The sequence below is a fragment of the Dreissena polymorpha genome, chromosome 2, assembly GCF_020536995.1.
Source record: "Dreissena polymorpha isolate Duluth1 chromosome 2, UMN_Dpol_1.0, whole genome shotgun sequence".
Classification (NCBI taxonomy): domain Eukaryota; kingdom Metazoa; phylum Mollusca; class Bivalvia; order Myida; family Dreissenidae; genus Dreissena; species Dreissena polymorpha.
Window position 1 is genome coordinate 63399744 of NC_068356.1, and position 20949 is coordinate 63420692.

The 20949-nt window shown below is 32.8% G+C and overlaps 1 protein-coding gene and 1 long non-coding RNA gene across 2 annotated transcripts in view; one reads left to right on the forward strand and one right to left on the reverse strand.

The window, feature by feature from the left end:
- The window catches only part of LOC127867329 (uncharacterized), a 58006-nt gene extending 42939 nt beyond the window's left edge, over positions 1-15067 (forward strand). The window contains exon 3 of the long non-coding RNA XR_008043441.1: positions 14961-15067. This is a non-coding gene — a long non-coding RNA (uncharacterized LOC127867329). The remainder of the gene's footprint in view (positions 1-14960) is intronic.
- LOC127867317 (transient receptor potential cation channel subfamily M member-like 2) overlaps positions 1-20949 on the reverse strand; it is a 418942-nt gene that overhangs the window by 135716 nt on the left and 262277 nt on the right. The window lies entirely within an intron of this gene.

Here is a 20949-nt window from a genome sequence, read left to right on the forward strand (position 1 = left end):
ATTTCTCCAATCTATGATCACTGGAATATTAACCAATAAGTTTTCCGCATGTTTCACGTTAAAAGTGAAACGTCGAATCAGATCAGTCGTAACAACCTATGCCGTTATGTTTGAACATAAGACTTTCTTCTGACGTTGATATGAACTCTTTGTAAAAATATTAGAACCACTTTGGCATGTTAAACGTTTATTTGAAAATAAATTAATAGATGCACAGCTTTTAACATGCTTTTTCAAACTTTTAATGTGTAATGAACTGCTTGAATGCTATAACCATAAAAGTATACATCTGCAATAAAGTCTGTCTATAGTGAACATATCAAATGGCACTGAAGTCAGAGAGACATATATATACCTGTAATACAAGTATAAAATTAATGACTGCAAAATCTAAAAAAGATAAGCATTAATTTCTTCCTGCCTTTCAAGTATAAATGTGAAACATTTTAGTATTTTAATTATAATAGCTTTTTACACACAAATATAATACCTAAAAATCTTACCTTTTACTGTAAAAGTAGTTTTCTTTGAAAACATCTTCTTTCTGTAAGAAAGAACTTTCAATGAGAAATGTGTTGAAACAATTATATTATTTTACCATCTTAGTGGGAGAACAGTGTCTTTTATCAACATAGACACCGATAAAGTCATATTTCTCCCTATCTAATTACCCATTAGCACAATAGTTTGTGTTTCCTGTTGATATAAACCAGATACAGTAATTCCTTTACAAGGTGAGGGCTTCATATTTATTTTTTTACTATGAATAAGGGGCACAACTGGCTTATGTTAAAATGATTTAAGTGCACTTAAATTCTTTTGGCACATGTATAACCTCTCAATATGTGTGAAAACATATTGTGCCAAACAGACTTAAGTGCTATTAAAGCTTTCTTGCAGTCATGAAAAGGATATAAAGCATTCTGGCAAAAAAGGGATTTGTCGATAAGCACTTAGTGCACCTTGGTTCTGTCGGATATACTACGTTGTATTCAAGATATGATTTCAGGGAATAGTGCAAATTGAAGAGTATTTGAATAGCTTTTTGAACGTGCAAAAAATGATTTTTGATAAAAAAGTGCGCTTTCCACGTTCTGGCTCTAACCCCTCGATATAAATTTATAAAGAATTCAAAACATATCCTATAATAATGTACCTAGGTAGACAAACATACTTTTCTCTGATTTGTTAGATGTTTATTGAATGTTACAATTAATTTAACACATTGCTATCATAAAACCTATCAAGCAACAACAGATTCAGGAATCACACATGTTAAAGGGTTAACGACATGACAATTATTAAAACTTTATGGCTACCATGGTAACCATTTAGAAAAAAATCCATGCAGTTAAATTAAGTCGCTATTGTAGAATGAATTATAAATTTAATTTATTAAAGTGCATAATAAAGTGAGTAGAGGTAAAATGCCTTCTACATTCAATCATATTATATAAATATGAGTGATAACGTGCTGAAGTTACTGTTAAATCTATCATTTTCATGGCACAATATCATATACTACTAGTGATTTTAAAATGTTACAGCAACAAACTGTAATATGAAATTGTAATAGTTGCATATTGTTTGCATTGTTACATCTGCAAGTGGGATAGAAGGGAAATCGCTGCTTTTGCACAGTGTTCCTTTTCCTCCCCTTATATCACAGGCATTGAGCAAAGATGATTTGTGTTTGCTGGTGGAGTGGTATACAATAAGTTATCAAACTTCTTCTCAAATAGGTAATATTTTCATTAACATCTTCTGCACAGAGACCCGGTTTGGTTTTTACTCTTCCAGCTTGCTTGTCTGATGTGATTCTGTGCTTAGACAAAAATAAGATGTAATCAGTTGTCATGAATTTAAGCAAATTAAGGACATCATACTTGGCAACATAAACGTCAAATTTCACTAAAACAGCAACATACAATTACTGAAGGAGAATTTCATGAAAGGAAATTTTTCAAAAAGAAAATGTGATTTAATTATTGACACATTTAGGTGGGAAACATCTATTATTACCCGATAGAATTTCTCATTCAATAATAAGAAACCATTGACGCACTTCATTTATTACATAAATATAATTAAAGGTGCTACCTAATTTACGGGCAAAAGCTTTTGTGATAACCATGTATTTTAAATAAATATATGGACATTATTGTGATCAAAATATTACAATTGTTTCAATAATAAAGTAATGCATCCAAAAAATTCAATCTTCAAACGAGTAACATGTTCCTAGTTTTAAGTGCTAGCATCTCATAATTGTGTGTGTTTTCTAGCCGCATGCATTTATAGCTGGTTCGGTGGCTGCGGTATAGTGGATATTGTGTCTGCTTAGTCATTGGGAGGTCTCTGTATTGATCACTTAAGTGGAAGCGTTCTTTAGATCACCCTAAAGACACTAAGTACTGTTCCTACCAAGGCAACAATTTTTTTCATCAAATGTCTCAATTCAACTTAAGCTTGCTAAAGCAGTTGATTTTATCATACACTGATTTAACATATTCAAAATAATGTGATGTGTCAAATCAATTGTGATTGACAGGATTGTTTTGTATTATCAATGTATAATTATGTGGGGCAGAATGACAGCATACTAGTTTTGCAATTAAAATATTTCATAAATACAGGTATCTTGCAGGGTTCTTATTTTCTTTCGCAAACTATTGTCGGATAGTTTAAATTTTGTCGCAACTAAAAAACTAGCCATTTTGTTGCAATTCATTAATCACAGTCTAAGCTGCATACACTTGGTTTGTAGCTGTATATATAATGCAAATAAACATAATGTTATATCATCAATATTTTTGTATTTAAACATTCAAATCACACATATAATAAAACATAGATTATCAGTAATCATATGAGCTTATTCATATGTCAGTCATTGTCTTCTTGGCTAAGCCGCTAGCAGAAGCATGTAAATGATGTTAGTATATATATATTCAGTACATATATAAAAAAGTGTGTGGTATTATGTGGGGATACAAAAAATTCACATCATTTATTTGCACATAAAATAATAGTTACACAATAAGTAAATTACTAAAACACTGTCATCAACTTACAAGAATATTTACGTATATGAAATTACAAAGTGATGTTCTCTTTTGAAAAACTGTGGAAACAATGAAGTAACATGTTATTACCTTTTAAAAGATTACCAATGCTGGATCTGAACTAGCGCATAAAACATTCATCGTGGAAAAACAAGTTACAACCAATTTATTAATTACACAATAAATACGAAATCATATTAATGACATAATGCATTTAGTAAACAAGCTATTTGCTACTATTTAGAATTGCACTATCTTACTAAAAATAATCAAAACAGGTACTTAGTGCTTTTACATACTTGTGGTAAGTTGTGTATAACTAGTTTGACATTTATTGGCAGACACTTGTCGATATACAGACTAAAATTGGATTGGAACCTTCATATTTCTTCAGCATAATTGCCTTCAAATTGATAATTTAACAACCCTTTGACGATCTTTGCACATCTGATCTTATAATGCCATAGCTGATTTTCGTTTATAGTTAGGCAGATATAGACTTTTCAAAGTTCTATAAAAGTTCACACATGTTCCATCATAGTAAACCAACAGAACCAATACAATAAGATCACCACAGCTAATAACTGTGTGTATAGCTTGGAAACTTTGATAGTTCATGAATCCCTCCTTTGTTGATTTCCGGAAACCAAAACTGACAGATTTGCTCGATAGAATGGCTTGTGCGATGCCCAGCTCTTGCCTTTGCAGAACAGCTTCTTAAAACGGAACACCAACAAATATCTTAAAATTTGATAAATGATGCAGACAATTTATAAATGTCGTGTTTTTTGTTGATTTTGAATCTGGAAGATTTGTACTGAAAGATTTTGATACGAAAATCCAACGGTATTAGATTTTGTGGTTTTAGGCCACAACTTTATATGATATGTTACCTTTCGGGATATCGGCAAAGTGCGAGCAGACGAGGTAAACATACGTTGAAAATAAGCTAAAAGACTTAAAAATTAAATCGGAATATCGTTAAATTTTGTAAATAAATGTGTGTCTGATGGATAACAACCACAACTTACCCGAATTGCTCATGATCACGGGTAAAACTGCTTTCTGAGAGCGAATGGTAAATGCGTCACGAATTCTGACAAGTTAACATTAGGGTGTCGTTCTTGAAATACTGCGAGAATATTGCAAGAATATAGATGCCGACTATAATGTTTAAAACAAATCATTTTTTAACAAGCGTTTGTGATTTTTTAGGATTATAATTACAATAGGAAATCGAAAAGATCAACTAAATTGGAAAGAAATCGGAGTTTCAGGCAAACATTTAAGGCGGGTAATGTTTAGGAAAACTGTGCTTGGTATAGACTGTCACTGTATGTAGTGAACCAGCCTATGGCTTATACCCACTGATGGCCGGGTAAAAGAAAACAAACGGATGCAAAACATGGGACAATATGAGTGTTCAGGGGAGATAAATAGCATCGCGAAAATATTTGTCGCGTGGCAATTTTTTTTTTCAGATGAATACCCTATGCCTATTGTTTGTCTAAATTTCCATATGTATAAATCAATCAACGCCCGTTACGCGGGCTTTTGCCCGTAAAAATTTAAACAAAAATAGGAACTAAGAAAGATCACGGTAGCCTTTGTTTACTTTCGTTTCATTTGTATATATGTTGTTTTTGTAATTAATAATTGATAAAAAGAATAACACTTACCTTGATCACATGCAAGTTAAATCCAAATGATATTATAAGCTTCAAGCAAACATAGGTATCAACATGTGTTGCAGTATTTTTGTTGCTATAAAATAGCCATGGCCAAAGTTGTTAAAAGGGGAGTAATAAGTCAGCTCATTAAAACTAAACGGTCAAAATCAACCATTTATTTGATAGACAATTGTTTCAATGGCCATTTTGTGCAGAATTTTATATTACTTAAATACGCTACACACTAAAATCACAGAATACATCAGGCAATTTAAACAAAATAAAGCGCTAGTTTAGCGACGTCATTTCAAATAAGTTTTCTCTTTATGAGGCTTGCCAAATTAGCACCATACGTTTCAGAACACGCCATATATACATAGTTTTAAGAGTACATAATCGTGTATGAGAAAATATTGTCATAAAAATTATGGAAATGTAATATCAGATTAATAATATATGGTAAATGTAACATTTAAAACTATTATATAAACTTCAAGAGTAGATATTCTCAATTTTAGATTTTAGATTTAAGTTTGTATTTTAAGATTATAAATGTACCATATGCACGGTAAATCCGATATAACGTGCTCGATTATGACGCCAAATCTTATATAACGCGCGTGGGCCTCCCATAATATGTCTAACCTTTCATTTATTCATCGAATCTAGGAGACAAGACAAGCGTTTTAATCAATATATAAAACATAGAAAATAATTTGCTTGAAAAAAATAAATCAGTGGTCAGTTTGTTCAAGAAGTGTTTTTAAAGAACAAGACACAAATCAAATAATATATAAAGTACAGACTAAGTAACAAGCATTTAAAAGAGTGATGTACGTTAATTTATATGTTGACCTTTCGTCTTGTATAAGATGCATGTTTTATATATTTTGCAACCATTATATAACCATTGCCTTTTATCACGTTTTGTAAAAGATTGTACAAAGAGTGATTAAGAGACATCATTATATAGACATGAAAACCGAATTACTCATTGATTTAATACTAACTGTTAAATTGTCTAATTGTTCACTAATGGACAATAAGCCATTTAAAAAACCATCCGTCAAATCGACAAGCCATCTATATTTGGTATTAACATATTCATATTTTCACGATAGACATATGACATTTGACAGCATAATGCAGTGGTGCACGATCACTCCACCATCAGAGCCAATTGAGATTTACAAAGCTAGTACATAGTACAACATTGAAATACAACAGTATTGTATATAATAATAATATTGTATTAAATAAGTAATCATGATCATGTGCGCATTGTTTTACTTAATGATTACATATGCCATTTTTGATTATTATAGAGTATACCCTTTTATACATGTGTAGTTTAGGGAAATAAACCTCATATTTTGTGTAAATCGTTAGAATTGTACTCTAAATGTAAATACGACGTAAGTATAATCACAGTACTCAAAGTACTGGTGGGGTGACTTTGCTCAAGTTTTGTTGTCGTTAAAACACTTTACATCGTGATGCCATCCAATCACCTTTTTGAAGAAAATAGATGGAAGTAAGGAAGTGTGACAGGCTGTCGACATTAAATGATTTAACTGTTGGGGTTAAATGTTAAATGCTGCTTTTTAAAACAAGTCATTCTCGTACATGTATTTGCCAATTGATAGCTAAACTGCGAAGATATAATACACTTACCCAGTTCCAAACTTGACAGATTTGATAAAGATAAGCATTGCAGTAATTTCTTATTAGAACAGTAAGGTTTCAAGATCGTTCTTGCCTATGTACACGGGCCTCCTTGTGTGTCTAAGTATTAAGTAATCCATTCAGTATCAAGTAAGATACGACAAATGTTTGTTTTTGAGCAATTGAATAATAAAGATCAATTTCAACCAGGTTCTAGGTAAAAAAAGTCAACCCAGTTCCAAACTTGACATAAATTTGATAAAGACAAGAATAACAGTAATTTCTAATTAGTACAGTAAAGTTTCTTTATCGTTCTTGCCTAAGAACACGGGCCTCCGTGTGTGACAAAGTATAAAGTAAATCCATTCAGTATCAAGTAAGATACGGCAAATGTTAGTTTTTTTAGCAATTGGATTCTAAAGGTCAATGTCAACCAGGGGTCAAGATAAAAAAGTCAACAGAAAGGTCTTTGCAAAAGGGGTGTTCTGTCCAAGGATTAAGTAAATCCATTCAATAATAGGGAGAAAGTATCACCCAATGTGGTACTCAAACACAAGAACCCGAGTTTAACAGTCTCGTGCTCTACCGACTGAACTAGCCGGGCGGACGCATTCCTCTTCGCAATATGTATTATTAAAAAATCAAAAAAATTCCGATAGCTTTGGCATCGTCTAATTGGTCAATTTTTGCAACGAAAATACCGATGTCCTTCGTCACAGTGTTTTTGTGGCGCATTAATACTAATACCATGCGATCGGAGCTATTTTGTTTGCGAATGCAGAATCTGGTTGCAAAGTGGTTAGTTGCAGTAACGGACTTTTTTCTTCGGTATACGTATATTATGTTCCAAAAATGACAAGACCAGACACCCATTGCCAAACATTAAACAAACATGGCAAGTTAATCTTCCAAATATAATAGACAGTGTTCAATACATTATGCAGCTGCAGAAAATCAATTTGAAGTACTCAGAAGCGTGTGCAGAATTTGATTGTTGTTCTGATGTTTTGAAGATGAAGTTGCAAATGATTTGAAATCCACAAGATATGTAAGCATTTATGTGGAACAACGGACTTAAATGGTAAACTGCAATATAAATTTGAAGATATTGTACAGCAAAAACATGGGAATGATCACCGTCTGGTAGATAGTATTATACAGGGGCTTGAAACAGCAAGACGGAACGCAGATGTGTAAATTAATGAACTTGTTGGTACAAACACAGTGAGAGCTGCAGAGGATCTTAAACATAAGGTTGTGACATAACTGCTTTTTATGGACATCTTGAATGAAAATGTGAATGGGAAGACTACAGTAGTACATGATTTCAGTTCACTACGTCCTACAATCATGACCTTACGGTATTTTATGAAAAGAAAGGCTGCCCCTATCTGGATGATTTTGAAATGGTTTTAAGGCATGGGCAAATAGTATTATTATTCTCAAAGGCCCATGTCTTAACGGTATCAAACTCACATAATCCTAGATATAAAACTTCATTATTCAGGCGGATTGAAGCAAATACGATGTTGAGTAAGTAACAATTAAGCCATAAAGGCTATGGACTATGGCGTGATAGTTATTCATCTTCAGGACATTGTCCTAAAATCATGTTGCAATGTTGGTAAGGTTAAACCTACTTGGATCATGTGTGAAAAGAAAGACAACTGACATTCCTCGACTAAATGGATAAGATGTATCAAGTGTCCAAGAAAGAATTTTGTCTCATTTCTCAAGTTTCTTTAAGAGTAAATAAACTGAAACATACCCCGATACAATATAATGGAAGCGAGGTATGAAGCTGAGACTATTTGTCATTTTAGGCGACATGACATTACTCAGTCACAGAAGTCCTGACCTTAATAACCACTGAATACTTCCGAGACGAAATGTTCACCAAACAGATCGCTAGAGAACTACATTCTTTATTCGGTGTAATAAATTGGCCAGAAAAATGATTAAACACATTATTATGTTAAAGAAACTAGACACAAGTCTGGCCACACAACTACGGGGCCTCTGCCAAAGAAGCCAGTAAACTCCTAGATTTGAGATTTAATTGTATTATAATTAAAAATCAGCTGAATGACTAATTGAAAAACATGAGTGTTTGCTTATTGTCATAAGAATATATTCTATATAAATCATGCAGGGCAAGCAGAATAAACTACATGTACAGAGTTTTATGTGTCGTCTACTCTCCTGTAGGCATCGTTGTCTAAAAATAGCTTAATAGCTTCAGTTCCAAACCCGTAAGGAGCAGGACTGAAATATATTTTGTGTGTAACATTGTTGTCAAGCTGTCGTCAAATATTATACGACAAACATTTCTGTCGTCGGCTCGTATTGACGAATTAAATCTTGAAAGGACGAATACATTTCCCAAAGGCTGTCGTCCTACAGGACAATTGAAAAAATATTATTTAAAAACACTTATCTTCTGACCAGTTAAATCATCTGTCATTGAATTAAATTTCTTTTCTAAAAGCATATATATTCCGAAAACAGAGCTCAAACGTTTTTTGACATTGTTCACACACGTTTAATTTCAGTTTTAACCGCAATTCATGATTCAAAAGTTCATAACTAAATCGAATTAGGTCAAGATGTTTGTGCCTTTGTTGAACATCACATTAAGGCTTGTATAATACGACAATTAATAATCCCACTTACGCAAAATCAAAGACATGATGTGACCTGTCATTTGAATTTTTCTTGGTAATCGTATAAGCTTATCAACGCTCAGGTAGCCGAATATACCCCGTTCCGACGTGAAGTTGTATCAATAACGGTACATGCACACATCAATACTGACCTATCTCCACATTTGTTTATAATGCACTTCCATTTGTTTAATCAACAGAATTCTAAGGGTTTTCTGAGCAACGAAGTTTTTATTCAAGACAACACTATTTAAGCTCACGCTTTCCTCGAGGAAGAATGAAGTGATGCTGCACATGAAGTCTAATTTTCGCTTTCTTTACAGAGATACGTAATACGTTACTTGCTTTTCAGACAGTTTTTAATCATATACGCCGATTGTTACATTTAATTGACGCATATTTAAATGGCGAGTGCAGGATGAGTGAAAATTTAAATATGAAATATCCCATATAGTCTATGTTCATTCAAATTATTCGATTAGTTCAAAAATGGCCGAGTCCCAGTGGTTACATGAGTTAAAGAGACGTTTCGGAACGTCCTATTATGTATCATACCTGCATTAATTGGATTCAAACTATGTTGCTAGGGTCACAATAGGCCCTGCTTGGGAGTTTGGATGTGCAATGTTTTCAAAGAATTTACATATGGTATGCGACATGAGATATTGGTCCTTTACAACAGTTGTTCAAAGCACAGACCTGGGTTCGATAAAGTCCACGCCATCTATGGTCATATCACAACTCTTTGCATGTAGATCGAAACAGACTTAAAAACGTGAAGTTGTTTTCTTGTAAACTAAAATATGTACATTCATAGTATTAAAAAGCAGCTTTCTTTGCCTAAAACCAGATGCACGAAGATATGATGCAATATGATACACGGTGCTTAACCTTCAGACCAATCAACATATTTGCAACTAATTTCCAAAGAATGTCAACTTCATAAAGATCACAATTTGTATCGTTGAATGTTTCGTGGAAAACGGGAAATGTGTTGAAAACAAACAGGATATGTGTTCGTTCTGGGGGAAATACCCATTTCTTCCTTAACGCTTTTAGCGTTTATAGGTAAATGGGTACTACTCAAAGTTCCAAAAACTCCATGTGAAAAATAAGTCCCACATAAGTATTTATTTTAAATCGAGCTCAATCAGTGTGTTCTTCATTGCAACAAACGCAATACCTATTACAATCGACATAACATTGCGTGCTTTTGCGGATAAATACTCGAAACATTTTTTTATAAAAAAAAAAAAAAAACCGTTATTAAAATCGAAACCATTCAGCAAACGAAAGTAGACGGCAACGCTGCACCAATTGTTTCACCCGAGTGACTGATGGTATGTTGTTATGATGTCGGTTCAAAATTTCTAGTGTATAACTGTGTTACTTGAATACGCACACATTCTTATGACAGTGGTATCGTTACTGTATGTTGATTGGTACGTGGTGTAAGCGCTTTGCACGCAATATATTGTTGTAGTTTTGCTTTGGATTACAAAACTAACATATTTAAAACCATAAATACATATGTTTGCATATGTTCTTAAATCATCGGAATATATCTGTTTTTTCTATTGCACAAACGTAGACATTTTCTAGAAAAGATGACGATTTGAAACTCGGATTAATAGCATTCTGAAGGCACACCATATCACGTTAGTTGTTTTAATTTGCGCATTTGGGATATATTAAGGATCTTGTGTTTATTTATTCCAGAACATAGTTTTTGTTGCTCAAATTACCGATTAAAGGACCACCTGGATTTCAAAGTTTACATTAAAAATGTTTTTTAGTGTAATTCTTATATTTAATATATTACTAAGCATGTGTATGGTGTGGAGATAATATGACCGTTTAATGCTATTCAACTACATTCTTATCAGATGATTATTTACTATGGATGGTTAAGTACATACAATTAAACTACAAGAAAGAGCTTCTGGGAAAAAATTGGATTGATTTTAGCAGAGATTTTCGACAATGCATAAGTTATCACTACATAAATAAAAACACTTCAAAACATTTTCGGGCTAGATGTCGAATTTAGCAAACCTATAACTCCGCCTCACGACAACGTTAATTGATTTTGAATAATTGGGATTGCTATTTAAGTTTGGAAATTTGTAGCATATTGTCATTGTGTGATCTTTTAAATAAGTGCTGTTGTACATGCGATTGCCTTGCGAAACTATGCTTACATCAGAACTTCCGGATCAACAGACGTGAAACTAACCATTTCTTAAAACTTATAAGTGGATGCATACTTCATAAATTACTTTAACTTGAAACTTCTACTATTCATCACATACACACTATTATTAATTATTAACTGTTTGTAAGTAATATATGAAAACAATAGGTTTAAAGTACACAGGGAAATAATTATATTATATTTCAAATGTAGAACATTATCATCTCTGCATTGTCAATTCATGTTGGCGAACATTTATTTTCAGTTTGATATCTTTATAAATAAATTGGTCATTCTAAATCACATACGAAAACGATGTATATGTGCTTGACAACAGCTTTGTTGTTCCTCTTCAGGTTGTACATTATATTTAACTTTATTATTGTATAAGTTAAAATAAAATGTTACTAAATGCTTAGTTTTTATAGTGTTAAATGATTTATTTCTCATTTGATATTTTTGGAATGTCTAAAGTAATGTGTGTGTACTGCATTGTAGACTTATTTTGCAAGTTTAAAAATATTAGTGAAAAAAACAATACTGGTTATTAATGTATATCTTTTAAGAATACTTGTGTATTTTATCTAAAGCATTTAATAAGATTATTTATTTTCATGTTGAATAAAATATAAGGTATATTCGCATATGCAATACAAATTTACCTTTTATTGTGCCTGTATACTAGAACTATTTAAATATATAATCCGATTTCTCATTGGGGAAAGCATTCACACGTGCGTTTTAGTGACGTCAAATTATAATTTGAAGGGCTTAAATGTCCTCTATCGCTCAATTATTTATGAAGAAACTAAATTGATATGTGCAGATTTTGTTATGTTTGTGTTATAACTGTGGCTGTTATATAGGTTTATTTTACTCTTCGACACTAATTTAATATGGAATGAAACAATATCAGAAACAAGTGTTTACAATAATCTTTTTTCAAAAACTCATATCGTGGGTACACGTTTCCCCAGTTGATTAATTTTAAAACAGAAACATATCAAGGGACCACCATATGATGTCACACAACAAGTATTAAATACCTTACCCTCGGCACTAAAGAATAAGATTGAAAAAGTAATTTGAAACAAAAACTTTTGAGATAAAAGTTGAATATATTTTAAGGTGCCAAATATATAAGACTATAGACACTGTAAGTCAACATATATAAATACTTTGACCCAGGGGCATAACCAAATTTGACCCAGGGGCATAATTTAAAAAAAACTTAGCGGATAACTCGTAAATCTAACATGTTTAATAACAAACCTATCAATTGAAGGAAAACAAGTCACCCCTAGGGCGGGACCAAATTTACACCAGGGTCATGATTTATTTGCTCATCTATTTTTTATTTTTTCAAATATGAGCTATTGTCGTCACCTTGGCGTCGGCGTCTGCGTCCGCGTCGGCGTCCGGTTAAGTTTTGTGTTTAGGTCCACTTTTCTCATAGAGTATCAAAGCTATTGCATTCAAACTTGGTACACTTACTTACTATCATGAGGGGACTGGGCAGGAAAAGTTAGCTAACTCTGGCGTGCATTTTGACAGAATTATGTGCCCTTTTATACTTAGAAAATGGTAATTTGGTTAAGTTTTGTGTTTAGGTCCATTTTATTCCTTAAGTATCAAAGCTAATGCTTTCATACTAGCAACACTTACTAACTATCATAACGGGACTGTGCAGGCAAAGTTATGTAACACTGACTGGCATAATGACAGAATTATGTGCCCTATTTATATTTAGAAAATTGAAAATTTGGTTAAGTTTTGTGTTTAAATCCAATTTATTCCTAAAGTATCAAAGCTATTGCTTTCATACTTGCAACACTTACTAACTATCATAATGGGACTGTGCAGACAAAGTTATGTAACTCTGACTGGCATTTTGACATAATAATGGGCCCTATATACTTAGAAAATTGAAAATGTGGTTAAGTGTTGTGTTTTGGTCCACTTTACTCATAAAGTATCATAGATATTGCTTTCATACTTGGAACACTCGCAAACTAACATAATGGGACAGTACAGGACAATTTGCTTTACTCTGGTTGTCATTTTGACGGAATTATAGCCCTTTTTTGACTTAGTAACTTTGAATATATGGTTAAATTTTGTTTTTAGATCCACTTTACTTCTAAAGTATCAGGGCTTTTGCTTTCAAACTTCAAATACTTTGATGCTATCATGAGGGTACTGTACCGGGCGAGTTGAATTTTACCTTGACCTTTGAATGACCTTGACTCTCAGGTCATATTATTTAATTTTGCTAAAATTGCCAAAACTTCTTATTTATGATCAGATTTGATTGATACTTTGACAAAACAACTCTTACCTGACATACCACAATAGACTCCCCCAAACCATCCCCCACGCCCCACTCCAGAATTACCCCCCCCCCCAAAAAAAAAAAGTTATTTTCCATTTATTTTTAAAGATCATCTAATAAATGACCACACACCCACACTAAATCCCCCCGACCCGCCACCCCTCCGCCCCCCCCCCCCCCAAAAAAAATATTTTTTTTAAACATGATTACAAAACACAAATATTTATTTTTATTATTTTATTTTTGAAAGACCGTCCAACCATCCAACCCAAGAATCCCCCCCCCCACAAAAATTTTTTTTTTGCATTTTTTTTCTTATTTTTGGAAAGAATATGTAATAAATGACCACCAACACCCTCACTATTACACCTTTCTCCACACCACCCCTCCCCTTCATTGTGATTGAAGTATTGAGATAGGTCCATTCACCTTAAAAAAGAAAAATAGATGAGCGGTCAGCACCCGCAAAGCGGTGCTCTTGTTGAAGTATTTGATTAGCAAGTCTCTATAAACCTTTTGACACCTGTGCGTGCCCAGTTTTACCCCATGGTCAAACTTTTACAAACTTGAAAAGGGCTACCATAAAATGTTTCATGTTATATACAAAACTTCTCTTCCTTGAGATGTTTTAATGTTCATTGAATAAATTGAAGAAAAACATATAAACTGTCAGCAGGGTCAACTTTGACCCAATAGGCATTTTTACATACACTATGGAAAAGACCACCATAGATTGTGACACACCGAATATTTAGCAAACTTTCATTTAAGAGGATTTGCAACGTATTTACTGAATTATATGACCCCTGGGGCGAGGCAAAATGCGACCTTAGGGACGTGATTTAAACAGACCAAGTAGAGGTCCACTAGAATATGTTTCACACTTATATTTTTTATTTTAAATAATGTTTGAGCTCTGTCGATCCATATATGCAATTAGCTGGAATGATTTGAACAACTTCGAAAGAGGTCATTCAAATACAATTCCTTTAAAAAAAAATGTTTAGGGGTTTAGGCAAAGGAAATACATTAATGCATGTAATACACAGCTCACAAATCTCAACAATTTAGGACTAAAAGCTCTGTATCATCAGGTGATCTAAAACAATTTAAAGTGCCATCGACGCCATAAATAAACATTAAGGGAATAATCAAAGTGCATTCTGTGTTGAATGCAGTGACCACATTAAGCTTGTAAATGCATAATAATACAAAATTTACTAAACTCAGCCATCGTTTAGTTTCAAATAAACAACACTTACTTTGCATCGTTGTGTAGATAATAGAACTACATTCTTATTTAATTAATATTTCATAAATGTATTTTATACTTAATAACTGTTTATATAGGAAACTTGTTTTACATTTCAGGATTTGACGAACAGTGTGTCACACTATTGAATCACTATTCACGCAATAATTCCAATCAGCGTGTTGCACAACAGCCATACACATGATGGGCTTTATTAGTAAATTGCGGGTACGATTTGTGTGTTTTTAATTAATTTCTTACCAATTAATGTCGAGTATGTCAAAAAAACGTCCAAAACGTGTATGTTTTATTTAATACAATATATATACGTGAGTTAAAGGGAGATTTATACGATTTTGTCAAATACTTATGAATTTATATAAAATGTGTAAACAAACTTACATAATATACATATATTTCAATATAAATAAAAATAAAGTTAGAAGAACATGTGTCAAAAAATGCGAAATTAGCCAGATATTTTATTCTGAAATCGAAAATGTCTGTACAGTCGAATTTCGTCAGCATGTATATCATGCATGTATGATATGTACGATATGACTCTAAATTTACTTTTACGGATCATTTTAATTTCCTGCAACGATATCTATTCATACGACACACGAACACTAACTCCGATAACAATAAAAGACGAATGCGTCGGTTATTGTAGGAAAATATGTACGAAATATCTTCGTCACAATCGGCTCGGGCGCTAATTTGTCTTTGCTGCATTTAATGAAATTCGTCTCAATGTATATTTTTTCTTGCCTATTTTGTGTTATTGTAACATAAATGTATCAATATATTACAATTTAACACATATAAAAATCGTATATTATAATCTCCATTTAAGTCTGTTCACATAAGTTATTATTGGTTTGTTTGCGTACCTTACAACCGATTGATGATATTGATTATTTGTTTCAGATTCAAATGCTTCTGTTAATTCCAATACTTACCAGTAAGTGTTTATTGCATATTGTTTTCTGAGACATAAAACATAAAAGATACTTGGCTCATCAATTTTGTAATTAAATGCTAAATGATAAAATATGGAAAAGTATGAGGGTAACACTTCCCTATACATATCTCTCAGGCAAGAATGGCTACTGTTGTCAAAATTAAATTTAATTCAAGTCACAGTCATAGAAGTTATGCTTTTGGTTGTGTCAGTATCAGCCTCAACACATGTTGTAGTCTATCCACCTAAAACATTCATTAAAACCCGACATGGCGCTGATGTATTGATTCTTATATCCACTTACTACATGTTTAGTACATATCAATTAAAATAGCATGAGCCTTCAACGACTAGAAATTAACTTTTTGAAACTAATAATAAAACATAATTTAATAAAAATAAAAAGTGTTTGCTGCCGCAAATACCGTGATTTATTTTATCAGGTTGAGTCAGACATATTCCATATTGACACTCGCAAATGCGCCTGTTGAAACATTAATTCTGAATTTACTAAGAAAATAAGTCACAGTATTACCATGAAAGCAAATATCTTTTCATTATATATTATTTATATTATCGTATATGTATTGTTTATTTATTTATTTACATAGTTCTACTTTCAATTCTCATTTCTGCTACGCACGCTGCCGGTATTAGTAATCAAAACAAAAGCTTTGACAGTGTTATGTTTTGCATTTCATTCTTTTACTTACCTTTTTTTCAAAATTGTTTGACCGGTTTACAGTGAAAATTTGTGGTGGCTGTCAACAATTACATCACGTTTAAAGCGGGTATATACGATTTTGTCAAATATTTATGAATTTATATAAACTGTGTAAAAAACTTATTATATATATATTTCAATATAAATTAAAATAAAAGTTAAGAAGAACATGTGTCGAAAAATGCGAAATAAGCAAGATATTTAATTCTGAAATTGAAAACGGCTGTACAGCCGAATTCGCCAGCATGTTTACCATACATGTACGATGTGCATCTAAACTTTCGAGGGGTGTTCCAGAAGTTCGTGGATTTTCGCTATAACTTTCATTTGGTAACATAAATGGACAAAGAAATGGCATGTTAAGAATATTCGTCCTTCCAATATACTCTCCAAATATCATGGAAATACATAAAACAATAATATATATCAGAGATTTAAACATGTGCACAATGCGCACCACCGACGCACGTGTAACGTTTCTGTTAAACGTCAATGACGTTATGAAGTTAACAACTGTCAAATCTTTTCCACATAATCACCTCCAACGCGAATGCACTTTATGTGTCGGGAAATCCACTTGTCAAAAGTGTCTTTATACCAGTCAGCGTCAAAAGGCGACACGATTAGCTTTGCTGCAACTGTAAATATCTGTTTACTTGCAAAGGCGAATACCGCGCAACTGTGATTTAACTTCCGGGAAAAACGCGGAAGTCCATAGGGGCCGAATCCGGGCTGTAAGGAGGACTTAGTTGCTGTAACGTGAAATTTGCCCGTAAATTTTGTTTATCAACGACATTTAAACCAAATTTAAATTCGCGTAACGCTCATACTTACAATAAAATACACGCGTGCCGCCGCATGTCGTTACTGAGGTCTCTATGGCAACGCGTTTCAAAACGCGCTTTATGGAATTCCATGCATTTTTAGCTTATATATAAAGTCCGTGATAATTGGTTTGTATAATATGTAAATTTCATTGACTTTACCAGCAAACTAATAAGTTATAGCGAAAATCCACGAACTTCTGGAACACCCCTCGTAAGTTAACGGTGTTATAATACAAGACGAATGCTTCGGTTATAGTAGGAAAATATGTACGTCACTATCGGTCGCGGGCGCTTAATTTGTCTTTGCTGCATTTTATGCAATTCGGCTTAATGTAATCATTTTTCTTGCCTATTTTGTGTTATTGTAACATATTTTATAATATATTACAATTTAAACACATATAAAAAATCGTTATATACCCGCTTTAACAATTCATATTATTCCATGTATCATTCTATTTTGTGTACTTTATTTTCAGTTCAAATTCTACCGTCGAGGGATCGAAATAATTTAATAATTGAATGTTCCTCAGGACAATCGTTTTTACAATTTATTTTACGAATAAACAAAATAAAACCGAAAGTTTGGTGGGCTGCATCCCATATTCTGATGTATTCGAATGCTATTTCACTGATGCAAAGCTGAACAAAACACATTCAACTACGAATACAAAATTGGCGGGGAAATTGACCGTCCATCATATAACAGAGGGAAATTGTGGCTTGTATTCATGCACCGATAATACAAGCAATGCCACCGTAAAGTATGCATTCAATGGCGAATGTGCGACGTCAGGCAGCAGGCATCTTTCCTTTATATTTTGTATCCAGCAGTGTTTTCATGTTTTGTTTGCGCTGGTTTTAGCTAATATATACTGTGATCTCTTTAGAACATGTTATAACGCTGAAATCCAATGATTTTTGAATGCCCCAATCCTCAAATGTTTTGCCTAGAACAATATGTTTGGTTCGTTCGAACCATGTCTATATAATTGCTCTTACTTGTACATAAACGTTCCCTGATTAAATATATTTCAAAAGAAAAACACGCAAAGCATCGCCTATGTTTATCACACCAATTATACATAGAGAATAACAGGTTACTGCCTGATTGTTTTGTAATATATCAGGCAAGGCTTCGAATAATATAACGGCGAGGCTTGCCGAGCCGTTATTTATTCGTGCCGAGCCTTGTATATTACACACAGAAAAGGCAGAGTAACACGTTTTTCTGTTTATCATACCTCTACGTCACCGACTTTAAAGAAAGAAATAATGAAAAAAAATGCTAAGAATCTGCAGTTTTAGCGGGTATAATATGACTTTTGTCGTTTGACGTGTTAATAATGACGCCATGAGCACGCGCGCTTAATATTGTAAAAAAATGTGTTTGTTTCTGTTTGTGTTGCATGTTGTGTTTAAAGTATATTACATCTTGGTATCAAATTGTTTATTTTGTTGAATCTGATTCGATTTTACTAAAATGATTATGTATAGTTGATTCCGAGTAATATGACCATCCTCCACACATGATTGATAAAAGAACTTCCTGTTTACCATGATATAAAAATATACATCAGCAACGTTATATCAGGCAGATATCTATGCGGAGGTATGATTAATTCTTTGTACAGTACAGTGGGGTTAGGGATTTTGTTCCGCAAACAAGGGGTTGCATAGGGATGAATACTTTTGGGGATTAATCTCTAACAATTTTTTTTTAGGGATCAATTCCTAACAATCCCTACTAGGGTTTTTTAGGGATTTTTTTGTTATTATTAGGGATGCTAGTACTCTGCGCATGCGTTCGGGTGAAAAGGTGCGGTTAAGAATGTAAGCTTTTGATAGTATTACGCATGCGTAGGGCTGACAAGGCGGAGTTTATTATCGTTAGTGTATCTCGCGATAATGACTCCGCCTTTTCAGCCGTACGCATGCGCTCAGTACTATCAAAGCTATCGTAAACGCGGCCATCTTAACTTCGTTCGTTTTGGTAAATCAAACTCTAGAGGAATATGCCTCTTGTTTAGAAAAACCCCTACCATCGCAGTAAATATAATTGAAAATGATCTTCAGGTAACTACATTTTACTGGATTAAACATATATGACCAATAGGTTTAACTTATATTCATTGTATGGACCTAATAAAGACACGCCCATCTTTTGTACAAACCTCTTTGAAAAGTTAACATAATTTCAAACTGATGTATTCATTATATGCGGAGACTTTAATTGTGTTAAGATGTTAACTTGGACTATCAAATTATTCATCGATTTATAAAATAATAATGCAATAAGAACATTACAAGATATTATTAGAGATAACAATATAATTGATACTTTTAGATATATAAACGGCTCTACCCAACAATATACATGGAGAAGACTAACACCGTTGCAGCAGGCTAGACTTGTTTTTTTCCTTACTTCAAATTGTTGTCATCTAAAATAAGAAAATTGACTATTGATTCATGTTATAAATCAGATCACTCTATTATTGAACTAGAAATGACGTTTGAAGATAAAGCACATGGAAAAAAGGAAATAAATTCTCAATACATTGTTTAAGGATATAACTATTTAAACTACATTATACTTTGATAGAAAAATGTTAAACAACAATATTGTATTCCCAATTATAACTTTGAAAAACATTGAACATATTGACAATAATTATATACAATTTGTTATCAATGACCAGCTATTCCTAGAAACATTACTGATGGAAATCAGAGGAAAAACTGTTTCATTTTCGTCATATAAAGCTAAATTAAACAAAATCCGCGAATCTATTTATAGAGTAAACTGAAAGACTTCATAACAATTATTAAATGAAACAAATAAAAAAAAACTAATTGAACTACAAGACGATTATAAAATGTAAGGTGAAAACACAAGGTTACTGTATGGCATCCTGAAATATGCTGATGATAATAATTTACCTGGTTTAAAAATGGCAATCGATTTTGAAAAAGCGTTCGATGACTTGTCTTTCCAAATTATAGAAATCACCTTTAGTTTTTAGCTCATCTATTTATTTTTTTTAATTATGAGCTATTATCATCACCTTGGCGTCGGCGTCTGCGTCGGCGTTGGCGTCCGGTTAAGTTTTGCGTTTAGGTCCACTTTCTCAGAAAGTATCAATGCTATTGCATTCAAACTTGGTACACTTACTTACTATCATAAGGGGACTGGGCAGGCAAAGTAAGATAACTCAGGCGTGCATTTTGACAGAATTATGTGCCCTTTTTATACTTAGAAAATTGAAAATTTTTGTGTTTAGGTCCATTTTATTCCTTAAGTAATCAAAGCTATTGCTTTCATACTTACAAAACTTATTAACTTTCATAAGGGGACTGTGCAGGCAAAGTTATGTAACTCTGACTGGCAGTTGGACGGCATTATTGGCCCTTTATACTTAGAAAATTTAAAATTTGGTTAAGTTTTGTGTTTTGGTTCACTTTACCCCTAAAGTATCATAGATATTGCTTTCATACTTGGAACACTCGCATGGAATACTTCTATGCTATCATGAGGTTACTGTACCTGACAAGTTGAATTTTACCTTGACCTTTGAATGACCTTGACTCTC